This window comes from Fopius arisanus, unplaced genomic scaffold, assembly GCF_000806365.1.
Source record: "Fopius arisanus strain USDA-PBARC FA_bdor unplaced genomic scaffold, ASM80636v1 scaffold00086, whole genome shotgun sequence".
Taxonomy (NCBI): domain Eukaryota; kingdom Metazoa; phylum Arthropoda; class Insecta; order Hymenoptera; family Braconidae; genus Fopius; species Fopius arisanus.
In genome coordinates this window covers 349,931-368,581 of record NW_011887825.1, presented here as the reverse complement: position 1 = coordinate 368,581, position 18,651 = coordinate 349,931, and the positions used below count along the sequence as shown (strand labels likewise).

At 41.0% G+C, this 18,651-nt stretch overlaps 1 protein-coding gene across 2 annotated transcripts in view; it reads left to right on the top strand.

Annotated features, from left to right (window-relative positions):
- The window catches only part of tio (tiptop), a 73,025-nt gene that overhangs the window by 24,761 nt on the left and 29,613 nt on the right, over positions 1 to 18,651 (top strand). Inside the window, exon 1 of one of the 2 annotated variants that reach the window (XM_011311255.1) lies at positions 4,063 to 4,553. The exons of the other annotated variant lie outside the window; for it this stretch is intronic. The gene's annotated coding sequence lies outside the window, so the exon portion shown is untranslated. Of the gene's footprint in view, positions 1 to 4,062; positions 4,554 to 18,651 lie in introns of those variants that run through there. 2 annotated transcript variants of the gene reach the window in all.

Here is an 18,651-nt window from a genome sequence, read left to right as displayed (position 1 = left end):
TCAAAAGAATCGATATAAATCGTAATGATATTGATCGAGAGTATCGATGAGCGTATTCCAAGATCGAGATACTTTAAATGTCTCAATCATTATTTATCATTCTTGTCTGAAGGAAGAAGCGGTGAAAAGGGATAATCGTAAATTCGATGATAGGGACTGACTCGGTGGAAGAAGTGCTCCAACCGTAATCTTATCGGTTTTGAGAATTTTATGCCCGTCGACTCGTCATAACTCCAAGGGTATACGTTCTATCTTTTGCACTTCTTCGTCGCCCACGCCTCGCCAAACACACCACATGCGTGTCGAGGGGTACGAGCTGTTATCGTCTCAACGTGCTAAATCGATGTGAATTCGTTGTTTCGAATTCTTTTCGAGGTCCGATTCCTTCGAAAATATGTTCAATCCAATCCAATCCAATCTGGAATTTCAGGGGAAATGCGTGAGGATATCTTCGAGGGCAGGGTGTCCGGATGGAATAACAGGGCAATTTGTATGACAATTGCATAAATATATCGGGGGACAGCTCTCGGTATTGTGCGACACGAGAGTGGAGGCGATGAGAGGATCTAGGGAGGCATTAGCAATTGAAAATCACTGGAGCCAGTGCGTGATTTTCAGGATGTTATGGCATTGGGTCAATCTGTCCGATTTTACATGTCGATAGAAACCTATTGTGGGTCAAACGCGATTGACCCATTAAAATGGTCGAAAAAAAAATGTCAACAATTCCACTGTACGTTTTGTACAATAACAGTTTTTAGAATTAAAAATGGAGTCGAGGGTTGTTTGCCTTCACAGTGAATGAAATAGGAATCATCGAAAGATTGGTTAGAGATCACGAAAAGGACGCGGCGACAAGAGTTGAGAGGCAAAAGGTCAAACCGTGAGTCTGTTGGTAAGCACGACTGTGTTACAGAGCCAAACGTTATTACGAGTAGGAAGGCACCCTTGTGACAAATGGCATTGCCTCATTGTTGCACAAAACCACCCTGGTTTTCTATAAGCTCCATCTCTCTCAAAGGTCCTGTCGTAAATCTGCGGTGACCGACAGGAATCCGAGAGCAACTCCCCGGATGCGGGAAAAAAAAAACGCTTCAAAATATCAGACAGCCGAAAAATATATGCTACACGTGAGGAATACATTATAATTCACCAGCGTAAAAGCTTTTTATGAATATTTTCCACAGCTCGATTGAGCAGAGTATCGGCACAATCTGTCACAAATTGAACCATTAGTACAGTTTTATGAATACTTGATGCAGCAGTTACCAGATTAAAATGACTGCGGACAACTCTAGCATGCGAGACGGAAGCCAGCGATTTTCTACCTCATCGTCATTTTATCCAACAACTTTGCATATCACCCCGTCATCGATATGCTCTACCATAGGCCGCTTAGAAACCGGATTACAACGAGGTATGGAGGCACTGGTTTAATCGTTAATGCGTGGGATGAAGGTGTAAGCTCATTACGCTGTATTATTTCTACTTTGTACATTTGGGTGCAGAGATTGGATACTGAAGAGTATTCCTCTACACCATCTTGTCACTCGATTGTCAATCAATATATTCTTCATCCTTGTCTTCGCAATATATTCATGATATTAAAATAGCAGTTGTGGAGTTTTGGAAAATTGGATGAATCTCCGAGGAATTGTCAATCACGCGGGAATGGGTGTCTACGGCAATTGCCGCGTATCGAATATTATTATAAGCCCCCAGCGGGGAAATTCACGATGGTGGGGTGAGGAGGTGGAGAAGAACGAGGTGGAATGGAGGGTTAAAAGAGGGAGGGAATGGGGGAGAAGAGAATCGCCCGACGGCGAACAGAACGAACGGACAGGTTAGCTTATTTATGGCGACCATACTTGAGATATATGAACTGGTTCCCGTCGAAAGTTCGGGATGCATCTTTCCAGTTGAAAATGTATAGAGAGGTGTCCCGGGCGTTTTGCTTTCAGAGTCCAAAGATTTGCGAGGGGTCACCTCAATGTAATATCGAATGAGCTTCATTTATTCTCATCTCTCTCCCTCTCTCATCCACACTTTTCTCTTATGGGTAGCTCTCCCGCCCCATGTAACATGTCCAATTTTATTTATATTGTTTGCCCCCCCCTTTTCCCCCCACCTTTTTGTTTCAACCTTGCCTCTAGCAATCTCAATATAAATAGCCCATATAAATTACAAATCTATAAATTCAGTGAATAGATTAAGTGTGGGTAATTTTTAAATCACTCGCAAATCATTTTTTTTTTTTTTTAAATCGTGACGAGTTAAAGTCTAGGTGCAATATAATTTCCAAATTTTTTTATGTCAAAAGGCGGAGAGATTCGATTCTGTTAGAAAAGATGATCTAAATATTTTTTGATTGAATTAAAAAAAAATTGCCACCAGTGTCTTCCAATTTAAAAAATTCCCTCGACAAGAAATATTATTATGTATCACAGATGAATCATGTAGATAGTGAAATCTATCTCCGGAAAAAATGTGTTTTGTTTCCCACCGGAATTTTATTACAATGCGCGTCCTAATTTTATTTATTTCTCCCATTCTGGTTGATGTACGACATTTCAAACTCAAAGGTATGGCTATAAGGGGCGTTGAGGGGGTCTCGGGAAGGGGGAGGGGGTACACATGAGGGTGCAATGGTAGGGCTGAATCGTAGAGACGGGAAACGACGCGATAGAGAGTAGATAAATAGATGGATGGGCAATATTATAACTCACCGGGCTGTCATCCTGTACGGTCGAGTCAGGCTGCTAATCAGACCCTTCTCGGCTCTCACTCTCTCACTCCCTGGGCCCTCCCTTCTGCCCACCGCCGACCCTTCACCGAAAAATGGATTTATTGCCGTACGCCTCGACTTCGGCACGCTATCGAGCTCCCTGATCCATGGAACCTAACCCATCGTCCTTCGCCTTCACTTCCAAGCCCATCCCCCTCTAACATCCCTTCACCACCACCACTTGTACCCGGTATACTGTCATTCCGCAGCTTTCCAGAAGAAACGCGGAAAACGATTCGTTATACATACACTGAGAATCCCCTCATTCTTCTCTAGAAATTATTGCGCTCGTAAAAGTTGTGTGAATAGGTCTTGCTGGGGATTTTTTTTTTTCGATAATTTTTTGGGGCCGAGCACCGATGAAAAACGTTACGATTTTTTTGGGGGGATGAGTCATTGCAATTGGGGTTGATGAGCACATTCGGGGGGTAATGAATTATTGGGATTTTTGGGGGACAATGGTGGTGCTTAATTAGGGAATTTTTGAAGGGCTTTGGAAGGTTCTAGGCGAGATTTAATGTTTGCATTTTTTGGGGAGGAGGTATTGCGTGAAGGGAATTCGGCGGGGGAGAGCAAATATTTTTCGCGGGAAAACCGCGAGATTCTTGTAGACTGCGGAAAAAAATGGGGGTTGGCACGGGAGGTTTTCCGAGAAATTGAGCATGTTAATCATTGAAAATTTATACAAATCAAAAAATTTTAATTGCATCTCGACTAAAAAATTCCGTTTTGACCTTCCAAACCCCAAATAATCCACATTTCCCCGGTAATTTTCTGAAAAAAAAAATCCATATCATAATATTCGTTTCTTAAACAATTAATTCCTCAGTTTTTTGCTTTTTCAGAAATTCTTTCAACTCCTCCTTCTGTCCCCTCCGCGTCGATTTTCGCGATATTTTTTCTGCCCACCAATTTCCGAGCAACGAGTTGACAATTACCATGGGGTCAGTCCGAAATCTCCCCCAACCGAAAAATCGCCCCGACCCCGTACCCTGAGAGTAAGAAATCGCTCCAGAGCATCTCGAGAGGAAAAGAGTGGAAAAACGAGGAAAAAAGAGAAACAACTGAGCAGATATATTGTACTAGGTGGGATGGGGGCGTGAGTGGAATGGGACTGTGGCGATGGTGTATTGATGTTGGTGGAGAGGGAGGAATGCGCGGTGCCCCTCCCCAGGGTGGGGATAGGTCAGGGCCGCGGGAGGGGATTTTCCGTGAGCGGGGAATCACCACCGAGTGGTGGGGATGAACGCGGAGCCGTCAGTGCGCCACGTGCTGCCGATCCGGTAGGGTGTATCCAACCTCGTCCCAACCTCGCGCCATCGCTAATTTTTTTACTCCAAAAGCCAAAAAAAAAAAACAAAAACAATTCACTGTTTACATAACGAGTTATCCCAAACTGTGAACTGCAGGTGTTCATTACCCCGTGAAAAACTGTGCCGATTAATTGGGGGTTAATCACGGAAATAATCAGTGAATGAAAGTTTATCGACGGAAAATACAAATGTGCTGGTAATGACGCGGATTTATCGATACGTCTGAGCACCTGAGTGAATCATCCGGTGATTGTGAATAGTTTCTTATTTTACCGAGTTGGAAATATTGAGTACTGCCACTGGGCAGTTAAACACGTGATGATGATGTTGTGAGATATGGTTTTTAAACGGAGAGACCTCATATTTCATCGTTTGGCATGGGTACGAAGTAATCAGAATCGCAATTGTCACCGGTACGAGTGACGGATCTTATCCATCTGGAGCCACTACTTGCGGTGAGTTCCAGAATTATTTTCAATCCCCCGGTGTTGAGGATTTTAGGTGTTTTTTTTTTTCGCATTCGTCATTATCTTATCGAATAGCCACGGTCTAGTACGGGTTATATAAACAATAGTGAAGGTGTGTGTACAGGTGGTGGATGAATTGAGTGAGTGGTTTTTATTTGAAAACATTGAGGAAAATGGAGTGATAATATTTGCGGGGTTGAGTGCATTATCGAGAAATATTCCGCGTGATATTATTCACCAATTAAACAACTGAGAGAGTGAAAAAAATCGTGATTTTCACTCCTGGAGAATGCTGAATGTTTCGTGCATTCATATTGACCCAACCGAGCGAGATAAAAAAGAACAACAATATTCGCGATAAAGTTGAATGAATCGCCGAGATAATTCCAATCACCTGTCACAATTTCCATTCTGCGCGTCATAAATTGTTCGTTAATTCAGCGATGTGTCATTGATATTTTTACCCAAAGTCTACGAAATCATAAACAGAGTTTAAAGCCTCGCTGAAAAAGCCCGCGCCCATCCAGGTGATGACACTTTTATTTACCTCTGACTAAGAAGAAATCAAAACTATCTGGCGCATGACGCATGACGGATTGCCCTCGTCATAAAACATTCGCCGATCTATTCGCGGGGAAGAAAAAATAACGATAAAAAAAAAAAAAATTATAACGAGTGAATAAAGGATGTGATGACACGTTCGTTGGCAATTATGTGTTGGTAAACGTTCTTTTTCTCTCTCTCCCACACTCTCGCGCTCTTTTTTTTTTCCCGCGAGAGCGTGTTGGTGCGGATAAAAAGTGCTTTTATGCACTTAATCGCACTCGGTGTGTTCTGTACACACAAACGTACCTCTCGCATTGAATTCTAACCGGGTAACGTGTGAACGTACGTCAACATCCATCTCTGTTGCGCCCGTTGGCCTGCGCGCTGTGACTGTATGTTAACCAAACTCCCGCACACCTATGGGTGAATAGTTTGTAAAAGTTTCACACACCTGGTAACGCACGTGTAGTCTCGGTTGGATGTTGATGTGGAAGGCTGCGCTTATACCGCGTTATCCAAATGTCATGCAACCGGCGATCTGCGCCATGCGTTCCGCAATCGATCACTTGGAATTCTCACACCAATACACCACTTGACTCGAGAGGATAATCGCGGTATCGTATCGATAACCAGCGCTATTTTTCAATTCATTTGACAATGTCATAGGACGAACTGAGAAAGGTTTAGGGTATAGGCTTCCATGGAAAATTTATTGAATTGAAGAAATTGATTGTTGATAGCCAAATAAGTTGGATGGTCTCTCACGAATAGCATCAGCTATTGAATGTTCCATTCACGTCTCTATCACTTAATATTAGACACACTTCAACTTGTCTCTCACGTACCTTAAAAAAAAAATTCCCATAACGTAGTTCGAGTGGGTGATTGATAAATCGTTTAGAACGTAGGCGAGTTAAGCTGGTTTCATATATATCACCAATCGGTAGGGAATTATTTCAGCGAAAAGTCAGCTCGAATGCTAACTAATACGATTCGCTGAAGTGAGGAAACTCGTGTTTATGTGATTTGCCCGTGGTTACACCTGTCTCTAGCTGTCTCTGGTCTTATGATAAACACCTCGGGACTGCGATTTTTTTTTATTAATTTTATTCTCATACGAGGTCTGAGTGGAGATCGCGATAAGATATTCATCGGCTTTCACTGCATCTGGGTTTCAAACGTACATGCCAGAGGAAAAAAAAAAATTGAGAGTTTGCAATTTAGTTCTCTGACAATTCGAATGAAAGCTATTTTTCACCCGGTAAAAGTCCACCCGGCCGATTATTTCATCAATTTATCGTGAATTGTGACGGCCAATTAAAATAAATTATTCAACTTCACAATAATTATGAATGCACAGTCATAATTTTCCAGTCCAAGTTGAAGCTTCTATTTTTTTTCCCATGGAATTAAATTTTGTTCATCATAAATTTCGCCATTTGATTTAATAAATGAAAAATAAATATATTAATTATATTGACGTGAGGCAACGGAAGAGGGAATAAGGTCCATGGGGTTTGCACATTTGTCGAAGTATTGCGTGGCGTACCCCATACCTTAACATGTTACATATTCCGAACTGATTCAGCGAGCAACAACAGGGTTGGAGGTAAAGGGGATCTATTGAAGTCGTCGATGACGGCCCCCGTCTGTCAGCAGATCAAAGCTGAAGTAAGCTCTCTTTGTGATGCTTTACCAGTGTACTGGTATTTAATTATGTATGAGATCGATATTTGTGCCTTCAGGCTGACTCGTGTTGTTTTGTTGTTTCTACTCCAATCACCGGTGGAGTGGAATATGCCGAGTCAACTGTACCTCAATTGCAAAGAAAATACTCAAATGCAGAACAAAATTGCGTTAAAATTCAAAAAAAGCCTGAAATCGTTGAAAAACGTGCCGTTCTCCTGTCTCATTTTCCAAATCATATTCACCATTCCTCATTTAATTTTGAGATGCTCAACAATGATTTTTATAATTATATGTGTATAAATAATTAAATGGCATTTTTGAAATATATTTTCCTCACCCGTTTGCGACACTCAAAGAGCAAATGAAAACCCTGAAAAATCCAAAAAAATGAGAAAAAATGTAAAATTCATTTCCGATAGATTGAAATCCCTTTCTCCCCTCAAAGGGATTACTCCTCGATAATAATTACAACTCCCTTAATAAATTTGTAAATACGTGACGGGGAGTGAACGAGGAGAGATAGGAATTGTCGGACACATGTGGAAAAGCGAGTGGAAATCATGAGCGGTAGCTTTATGAAAAAAATATTAGCAGATCGGTCCGGCGTGTGGCGCTAATTTGGCGCGGCCCGCGGCCACCGCACTCCCCTCTTCTAGATCACTTCCTCCCCCTACCACCCACCCTCCTACCGCGCGCTTCATTCACATATATCCCACCAAAAGCCTCGCATACAAATTCATTTCGCTCGATTTCCATTTCACGCACCGATAGACCAATCCCGCTTGTATTTGTCCATACATCTCATTGGAGAATTCCAGTGTGTGGGTGGAAGTGGGCGAAAGGGGGTGAAAGGGGATGGTGTGGGGTAGAGGGAAAATACAACGACAGATGAGCATGGGAAAAGTTATCGTTTAGCTTTGAATTATCAATGGGCTGAGGGTTTTTTCGTTATTTTATTATCCTCTTTTTCATATCGAAAAATAATCTATATATAACCGTGTTGCTGTATAACTGGTTTTTCACCGCGAAATATACGGGCTTGGGGTTATAAAATTGGTTGGTTTATTTCATTGAGGAATTTATGGATTGTTCGGGTAAGAGTTGACGAGGGAATATCGAATGTCATACAATTGATGGTTTTTCGTTCCATGGATTTTAATGAGCACATTGGGACATGTCATTTGACCCACCATTTTTAATCTCGGATTATTCAATTCTGATCTTGAAATTGTGGCGTTGTGAATTACTCACTGAATTCAAGTCGAGTAATCACTAGTACTGTAATTGACTTCAAGTGGTTGCCACACACATGGCAGCATTTTAAAATTATAATCAATTCGAATTGTTCATAAATGGGTAATATGTGAGAGCTCAAAAATAGATCACTGGCCCAAAAATATTATAATATCATATTAAAATAAACGAGATGCAGGTCATAGAAATGTCAAATACACCTCGTACACTCCCCTCGAGCATTATAGGGACATTGCCAGAGGGTGGGTGGGAGGAATGAGGGGATAAAAACAGTGAGGAAGGAGGGCCGGGTGGGTCGAGGGGAGATGAGTATGAGGTACAGAGAGAGAGCGCCGGACAACAGGCAACATTCGTGCTTTTTGATCGTTCAAATGGAAAATTGTATTTTCAAAATCAATTAATATCCAACCCAGAGTAATAATACACTGGTTAATGATTGTGCGAACATTGCCAGAATCCCTCTTGACTAAAATAACGCAGCCCTCAGGCTGACCAGTGGTATATTCTCCCCCCATTCCCATCCCTTCAGCCAAATGCTCAATTCTATATCTTTTCCCCGTAAAATATTGTTGACGATTTTTAATTGCTCAATAAACTTCAACAAAAACGTTAATTTGAATTGCACTCCAATTTTGTGATTTCACGGTTAATTACAGTTATTTAATAGTAATTGCAGTAATTTTTTTTTTTACACGACTTCTAATTCATTATGATTTTAATTCAATATTTATTTTTAATTGACATCTTGATTATTTTTTTAACGAAAATCGGATGAAGTCGGAGAAAATCTTTTGATTGGATTATTTCGTTGCAATTTTGCCATCTGCTTTCCGCTGCTCATCATGCGGACACTTATTTATTTATTTTTTCGTCGGGTTTTGTTTCTTTTAATGATACTTTACGGGGGAAAATAAAAAGAGTACGCTCGTCTTGATTAATTTTCAGTCTCGTTATTATTCCAAACGAATGATGGCCGGGTGGTGTTGGATGAGGCCTCGACGCGTCGAGGCGCCACATCGATCATCGCCCATGACAATTCGACTGTCTCGGAGAGCTGATAGTTGCTTCATACACAACTGCCAGGCAACTTGAACTTCCATATTTTTTTTCACCTCCGTTCAATGTGCATTGAATATTAATGATGCGGATGTGCACTAAATTCTCCAAATTCCGTTGAATTGTCATGCGAAAAAAATCATTTATAGTTTTCGAGAATGAGACGAGACAGAAATTATTCATTTGATAAATGGATTAATTAGTATGAGTATTTTTATTACTCAACAATAAAATCGTTGAGTTAATAAAAAAAAATAGCAATTGTTTTTCGGGAAGTGGATTGAGTGAAAAAATAATTTGCACATCTCTCGGGCCACAGGGGTCGACTATTGGAAAGTTGAATGGGGCTCCAGGTTGTGAATGAATAGTTGTTTCTGGATCGGGAATAGAACAATATTCTTAATGAAGATAAAAATAACAACGGGAGTTAATGTCGTCTCATTGCTTACAGTAACGCACACCTGACACTCTCTTATGGCCGAGAGAGAGAATATATATGGTATATGCCTCCGTGTTTCACAGCGGGAAGTCTAACGAGTAAAACGTCTCACCGTGGAGTTAAACGACATTACTAATACGAGATTACACGTATAGAAGCTTGAGCGTTCCGTTCAAATGGAATTAATTAGTTGATTAATTATTCGTGCGTGGCTGGGAGTAGAGTGTCAAAATGTTCTGCTGATTTATTGAGTCATCGGACAACAAACATCTAGTGTATTTTTTCTGCAATCGGCCTCTCCTATTATTTGTTACACATATTCCATAAGAGAAATAATTCTGCAGTTAATTAATAATACAGTGTTTAAAAATTATATCGCCTATTATTTTATCAGGTGATGTGCGTCAATAATTGAGGCCAAGCCAAGTGCACTTGTCCTGGTTTGCTAATTAGAGGAAAAGTAATTAAAAAAATTGATGGCATTTACCTGTGTTGAGCCAGGGAATTGATTTTGGGTTCTTGAAAATATCTAGTGATGATGACGGCAGAAGTTTCTCGAACCGAGCGTCAAACTTGAGACAAATAACTCAAAGTTATAGATATTAATTCACATCATTTGATGGCACTTGAATATCGTGTGAATTTCACAAGGTCTCAAAACTCAATTCTATTTTTAAATGAGACGTAAGTGGACGCCTCGGTCTGCACGACAAATCACCCATCCATCGTGAGACACATACGATTTCACTCTCTCATTTATTCTTTAAGCCAAATTCATGGCCTGTCTTTCTCTCATCTGGGGAACGAGTGGAGTGTGAATTGTTTTACACTTTGGTATACGTGTCACGTGCACTCGTATCTATAGACAATATTTTTCAGCAATGTGTGATGGAAAGCTAAATATAACGATGAATAATATCAATATTTTATATTTTTTGAACTGTCAAATTAAATGTTCGAGTTCGTTTAATCTTCGTGTGTGCATCTGTCTCTGGAACTCACGGGGGAATAAATGTTAGGATGATTGACATGTGCTTCTGCATCGCGTGATATAATTTCATCAAGTGATGAATATATTGGTTAATTCAAAATAAACTGGGAAATTCCATTTTTTATATTTGTTCTACTCCCGTGAAAAATTACCCTCGAAAAGGAAACAAAAAATTTAAATGTTCGACTACGACAAAGTGATATAAAATTTCCATACAATTCTTGATTGACGAATCAATTAATTTTTTTATGCAATAAAAAATTTTTTTATGCTGGAATTTCAAGATATTTTTAATACTGCGTCGGGAATACTCGGGATTTTTATTCAGCCGATTGGTTTATTAAAGTTATAATTTCATTCCAATTATTATTATTTTTTAATTCAACGCGGAATGTAATCCGTCACTCGGAATATTGGAAAATATATATGTATCCACGTATATCGGAGATAATGGGTGAAACGCCAGAGAAAACGTCAATCGATCGATTCATTCGGCCATCAATCAGGCAAATGTCGAGGAATAATCGATGGACGTGACAATTCGAGTTGAGCGGCGATGAGGCTGGCGAATAAACCGGAGCAAACATTCAAGTAACCGATCAATCAACTTGCGAAACGACTCTCTCTCGCGCATCTTTCTGAAACGCGTCCCATTAATGGACTGAACAATAAAACTCCCGGTGAATGGGGAAGCGTTTGGTTTTATTTCTAGTTTAAATGTTAAATGAGAATTTAGGGGAGTCTATTTGTCTTTCCCGCGAGCTCCACTTCAATGTGTAACGCTGTGATTTCGGTGTGAATGGCTCAGGGATAAATTGTAATTGTCAATGAATTTCTGATGGATTCACTGAAAATCACGCCGATTCAATTAAAGTTATTCATTTTTCACTCCATTTTTTTTTCAAAATTCGAGAACCCGGATAAAAATAAAAAAACGGAATATTCATTTTGGATAAAAATTTTTTGTATCATGAATTATTAATTTTTTTCCTTCAATTTATTTGGACCCAAGTGGAATAGAAATTTTGCAGAAATCGGCCCATGCGCATTGTGTCGGCAAAAGGCGCGGGTCCTATTATCTAACTCGCGAGGACAGGCCCATTCATCATAATTGCCAAGTTATCGCGTCAACGTACAAATAGTGTTTGGTAAACGTGCAAATACCCCCCACACATTTACCCATACCCTCTCGAGTCCCCAACAACTGGCCAAACGCATAAATACGTTTCCAATTAACGCACTTCCGTGCATGTACGGTATTGGCGATTAGATATGACCCTTATAATTTATCCCGATTCGTGATCGCAACAGGCATTCCCCATACACCATTCCCGGTAGTTATTATCGTCGATGATTTAGACAGAATTCTGCCAAAAAAAAATCAAACGAACTCCGTCATCTACTATTTTCCTCTGCCCCCTTCCCCCCATCACCCACACGGAACTCATATCCACACGCAATTGCAATTGTGTGTACACATACCTATCGGGGCAACTTGCAAGGTCGATGCTCGCTCGTGCATTAAGTCTCTTTATCGCCACCGAACCGGTGAAACATATACACGGGGCCATTGACTCACAAACCCGATCGATAGCGCAGCTCGATAAAACCAAGCGAATAAATAAGTTAAATGTGATTTTCGAGATTTACCATCGTTGATAAAATACACTCGATTCGCGAATTAAATTCAATCATTTTCTCGCAGGCGGAGGTAAAATTTATTATAAAATTTGTCAATATTTAATAACTGGATAAATTGCGAAAAAAATTACGGAACCCTTTACAAATTTGCAAAAAGAATTTTTTCTACCATATGGTTTTTTCTATTGATACATATATATATGTAATTTTGGAATGAAAATTCCTCGAAAATTGGAATTCTATAAAAAGATTGGTGTTTTACGCCTTCCCCCACCTAGGCCTTATATAATACATAGTAGTACGGAGAGGAGAGAGCGTGGGGTTCCGTTGGCTGCATGAATGGAGCACGAGGTATTGCCCCTGTCCCCCCTTCCTGGTACATTTTAATATACCTATATATAGAGGTCTCATCCCCGACCTACCTCAAATACATACTCCAATCTTAAATATCCTATTCCCGGGAGCCATTCGAAACGGCTTGAACCAGTTGCATTTGTTTTTTATATCTCTTTTTCTTCGATTAGTCCCGCAAATACCCTTGGAATTCATTAGACATTTTATTGATTGAGGTCATGCAATCTGTATTATCTATGCAGCTGACAGATGGAGCCTGATGACTGCAAGGATAGAAATTTATCATAAAATATCACCTTATGCTGCAATTAAAATTTTATACTGAGTATTTTGATGGGAAAAAATTATTTTGGGGTCGAAATGACTAAAATGAATGAATGAACAAAAATTTCTAGAAATTGCAATAAAAATTTCTAGAAATTGCAATTGCGAAGTCATCCGAATAAAAAAAAAATTAATTAAAAAAATTAAATTTCAATGAAAAACACTCACTGGTCGTTGTTGAAAAATTTCGAGATTTTTAACTTGAAATTTCATGTGTCATTTACCATCAGTGATTGAGCTGAAATAAATCAGATAATTTTGAGGCTCGAGTGGTATTACTTGCGGACATGTTTCTCCGTGTGTTTCTGTAGTTGTTTACGCAGTGGTTAGAATGTTAGAAGGCAGTGATAAAAAATAACGTTTAAGAGGCTCAGGTGCAAGTGTCTTGCATGTCCGGCTTGAGATATCGTGTTGCCAAATGCCTTCTCGAGTGGCCCCTTTGCAAACGTGAAATTCGAAACTCCTGAGCCGACTTTTCCACCTATACAATTCCCTCACTCTGAGGGTTCACTTGTTCCTCGACTGCATTTTATTTTTTCACTTTCTCTACTCCTTCATTGAAGTCTTTAAATAAATTGAGATATTCGCCATTGTTTTTCCTCCACACATTTGGGGGGAATTTAATTATTCATTGAATGACAGCGCCCTTTCCATTGATGAACACTCGACTGTTGTTTGATAATTATTTATTAATTAATTCATTGGAAGATGAATTAACGATATATGATAGAAAGGGAAAAAATGTAAAAAATTAGCTGAACCAAATATCGATGCGAACATAAATCACCCTGGAATGTGAATTGCATTTTTTAATTGTCCACGATGATTGAGAAGAATTTCACAACTAATGATTGACCAGGGCGTCGACTACGAAGGCACCACGAGTGATTGACGTTTGAGTATAGTCATCATGGCAAGATATCTCGTCATTGTCGAAGGATGATTGGCCGAATGTGTATTTGTTTCGTGACGCAGCACCGGAGGATGAAAAGTTGGCGGCAGCGTTATGTGTTATAGGGGCCAATGTGACGCTCACCAATAGCACCAACACCAATGCACGATTGCTACGTCACCCTCAGAACCTTTTCGGTTTGCCGATGAGTGCTCTTTTGGTGAAAAGAGAAAAAGGGGGGTGGATGAGGGGGTCTCATCCGTTGGACAAAATGAGAAGAAGTCCATGGGCGCCGTCGCGCTATCCCAGGAATAATAAATAATAAATGTATGGTGGCGGCTGTTACAGCAGCACAAGAGTAGATTGATGGCTGGGCCATGACTGACGTTCCATCAATCACCGGGTGAGCTGTTTCGTTCCCTTGAAAAAGTGCATAGGAGTGACCGGAAACTGTATAGAAGTGCATTGAGCATCCATCCGGTAATAACTGTCATTACAGTTTGCTGAGGTCCGTGCGTTTTTCGTTTTAAATAATGAGAATTGGAGAATTCACTTCCACGAGAATTACTCTCACCCTTTCCATGAAGTTTGCAAAAAAAAAAAAATAAAAAATAAAAAATCCACGCCTCATTGCGAAAAATGAAAGAGCTCAGTGTAGATCAAGGACTTTTGTAGATCTCAGAGTCAAGATCATCTGGGGATTGGTATTCTCTCGTTATACCTACCGGAATTGACGAGGTGCCCTCCCCACTGCTGATGATCTGTGCATGACGTTGCCAGTTGCATCTCTCCATTATGCTACCCTCACGGTTAAAAACTCAGCAAGAGTATTTTTCAGTATCAAGTTGAAAATGATTGTCGGTGGGGCCGATTCAACGATAAGCATCAGCCTTATTGGCCTCCGTTCCTTCGGACATTTCTATAATAAAAGCCTATTTTGTTGGTGAAGGATATCCTTCCAAGCGATAATCGTGTCGATACAACCTCAACTTGTAACCAGTCATCTTGTTCGGCTTCTCTTCTTCCGGTTTTATCCCGTGACATGACGCTAACGACATCACGTTGGGATATACCGTTGTTGTTCGATCGATTGGTCAGTTACTGGGTGGGTATCAGCTTGAAGGCATCGATTTCCGTCAGTAACACATCCACCAACCAACACATACCCGACCAACTTGCAACATCTCTGATGTCTCGATACCGCGATCTTCCCCTCACGGACACCATGACTTCAGAATCAAGCCTTATTCTCACTATTGCACCTTTCAATCTTCTAACTCTTATGAAAACTTGAAGATCAATCGCAGTAACTGAGAATGCCATCAATTCATCAGATCCAAATCGATTCAAGTTATCCACTGCCCTCTCCCTATTTTTCTACAAAATTTACCGTTTGATGAACAAGATCTTTCGATTTTTTTCATTCAATGAACATTGCCACAGGATTGAGAGTAAAATTATGATGATAAAATTAGTCCTATGATGTGAATAAAAGGAAAGAAGAAAAAGATGCGAGAAAAGGGCGTACCTTTTGGTTGTTGGCATATGGTGAGTGGCCAAGACGGATCAATCGTACTGGCAGTATAAGTTTCTGCTGTTGTGGTCCGCGGGTATATTCTGGGAGACAGGGGTGGCAAGGAAGGTGAGGGGGATTGGGATATAGGGACTAAGCAAAAGCGGGGGTTAGCTGTCGCGGTCAGTTTTGGATTGCGCACCGACGGCTGAGCAATGCTAGTGACAGCTAGTCTCGAGGAGCGCGTATTGAACTCACGTCCAGTAACGCTCCTTTATATCTACTTAACTGTACTCACTCTTCCTCTCCTCCACCCCCTTCCACCCATTTCCAACCCCCTTGTGTTGGGTTGTCGTTGTCGTACTTGTTATCCGCCTTCACGACGATCTTCTTTACTCTTTCAGGTGCCTCCAGCCTCTCGGTCGATTCGTCTGATGCCCTCCTCTTGATGTGATAGCCTTCCTCAATTCCCCATTCCATCTAGTTTTCTAACAACGTCCAAGCCCAACCTCGAATAATCATCCCTGTAATGGGACACGCGTAGATAACCTATACCTACCCTGTAATAATCCAGCATTTCTCCGTTCACTGGTTGAGTTTATCTGGAGCCATCTACGATGATTAGGATGTTTCAACGTCGACGTCTGAGCGCTCTACGATCATTAGCTTTGTATCACGTCCATGATCGAGATTAAGAAAAAGGGGAAAAAGGGGGAGGGGAAGCGACCACCGCACACGGGATTATTATTGGCCAGCGTTGTTATAACCCTTTTTCGTATAAACCTGTAGCTAGGGATTAGTTCCACTTTGCTATCTCATCGACAATCGGGAGTGATATTGAAACTGTGGATGTTGATTGATGAAATTCTCACGAAATCATCGGGTTTCGATGCTTTTTTTTTTAACCGGGGTCTATCGATTTACTTTGTCTAGTCTCGTTGGCAGAATGGATCTTGTAATTACTCGGGAGAAAATATTGAAAATATTAAATATTTTTTCGAATATTTTTTCGACGGCTAAAACACTTGGATGTTTGCATAAAATATTTTTGAAAAATTTGTGCTCCTTTCTTTTATGGCAATTTGGACTATTCAATTCTCTCCGTGTACGTAACAAAGCAAGAGAAAATCCAAGATCGTTCTCAAGAAAAGAACAATCCCAAGGAACTAGCAACGAAAGAAGAGAAGCTCCTTTAATTAGTACCTTAGCTTTCGGCGATGTAGCTCGTTCCCTGGAAACCAGACGGAAAATCTCGAGCAATGAGGGCGGCCGCTGGAGGATGAGGGGGTGGTGAGGGGGAGCCTCATTCTGAGGAGTATATAGCAGCCGTAGCCCCGAATTTCGTTAGCTCTCAGAGTGAATTGTAGGGGGATTCTCGGAGTGTGTGCATGTTGCGGGGTGATTTCACTACCCAATTACTCGAAACATTGCGGAATGGGAAGGGGTTACGCGGTATATCGGACCGTAATTTCTCTCTCCGGGCGAATGATCCTAGGTCCGGTGTAACGACGACTGGAGGACCTATAAATGTGATATGACTTTAGCGAGTGGGAAAAAGCCGGGTTGTTGTAGTACGGTTGAGGGAAGAGGGTGGGGACGAGCGCCAGGGGACGTTTCAACGCAACGAGCGCCTTATCTATGCTACACCTTGCAGAATGGACCTATCTGGTTGTCCCTCGGACGTTGGGGGCCAGTGGCTAAATAAACCAACGCTCACGACGTTTCCCCGGTTGTTTTCCCTCTTGGGGAGGGGTCCCGACACCGTCAGAGGGTAAGATACGTGCTCGGATGTAATTACACTGGGATTGCACACCTGCCAGCTTTGTTATCCTTATGAGCGTTCATGTTTTATGGCACGTGTATGAGACTGAGCTCGAATGCCCCTGATTTGTTCATCCCAGATCGAATATTTTTGACAAGCAGTTGTTGGAATGATAAAAATGTCGTCCTTTAGAAAAGCACTCCACTTAGGTGAAAACCCGGGGCATATGTTACCCAGAAATAATCCGAAAAAAAAAACCCCGTCAAAAAGCGATTTATTACAGTTTTAAGGTGTCATGGACCTGAAAATGTGAAATCACATTTTTAGTCCTGCATTTTATAAATGTAGTAGAGAGCAATAAAGACGCACGATGGATTAGTCGTGGGCCTCGAAATTCCACCTCGTCTCCGAGATCTATTCCTGGGTGATTTGAAGTCGGGCACGCGCGTCCAATGAATCAATCGTCTTTCCATCCACTCCATTTTCCTCGTCATCTTCATGGCAATTTTCCCCATCACGATTTCAACTCATGAGTTATATTCTTGTGTGCATTATATTGTCAATCTCAAGAGTGATATCTTTCTGTTCTGCTTGGTTGTGGGTAGTGCGGGCTTTGGTAGGAGAGGCACTTTTTTTTTTCCCCCGAGACACCACGTACACGTCATAAATAGTGTCCTCTTGCGTCCCTACTCTTCGAAAAACCACATACACAGAGGGAATTCCACGTCCCTCGTCTTCCTCGTATCGTCGGCATTTTCCAATATTCCAAACTGCACTGATTCCATCTGCGTCTCCTCAAACCCTCTAGATTCCCCTTCGCCGATGTCTGCCAGCCTCCGATTACTTTTTACGTGTCTTCGTATTGATCCTGGTATTTTTCAAATATTTATCTAAATATTTGAACAAATCCCTCCAGGGCAAACTGAAGTGATACCCTGTAGTTTTCAGTCAATAGTCACAATTTCTAGTGAGGCTCACTGATATATATATTTTTTTTCAATCATATATTACTCCCACCAAATTTTCAAAAAATAAAAATGTCAGGACCCGCTGTCAAAATAATTCCCAAAACAATCAATAAATAACTCATATACTGATAACTCATTTACCCTTTTTTAATTACAATAAAATAATTGAAATGATCCCTGAAGACAAACTGCCTGCTAATTTTCACATTGAGTCATTAATTAATGCCAATTTCCACCCGGTATAATTCAATTGAGTGGATCAAATGACGCTCCATGATTTATAATTCCACTTTTCCATTTGAAATGAACTAGATACTCAACAGAAGAGGCTGATACCCGGCGCCTTTAAACTCAAATGTCTCGGAGAAATTACGACCACGAGGTATCTGCACTCATGCGCAGTCACGAAATTGCAGAATTGTTGTGCGTCGACCTTTACCCGCCAACCTCACTCGTGTGTTTTCTTCCCCACCGTCTGTTTGATCTCCCTCTCCATCTCGACCCGTTGGCTACAACGCCGTCGCCAACCCTGACCTGATTTATGGGATTCTGGAAGCGTCTACTCTAGAGGCAAGGTTCACGCGCTATACGTTGCACCGCGTTTTGCCGTTTCCGCTGGCTAGTCTTTCTCATTCTTGCCCTCTCCAACCCTCCCCC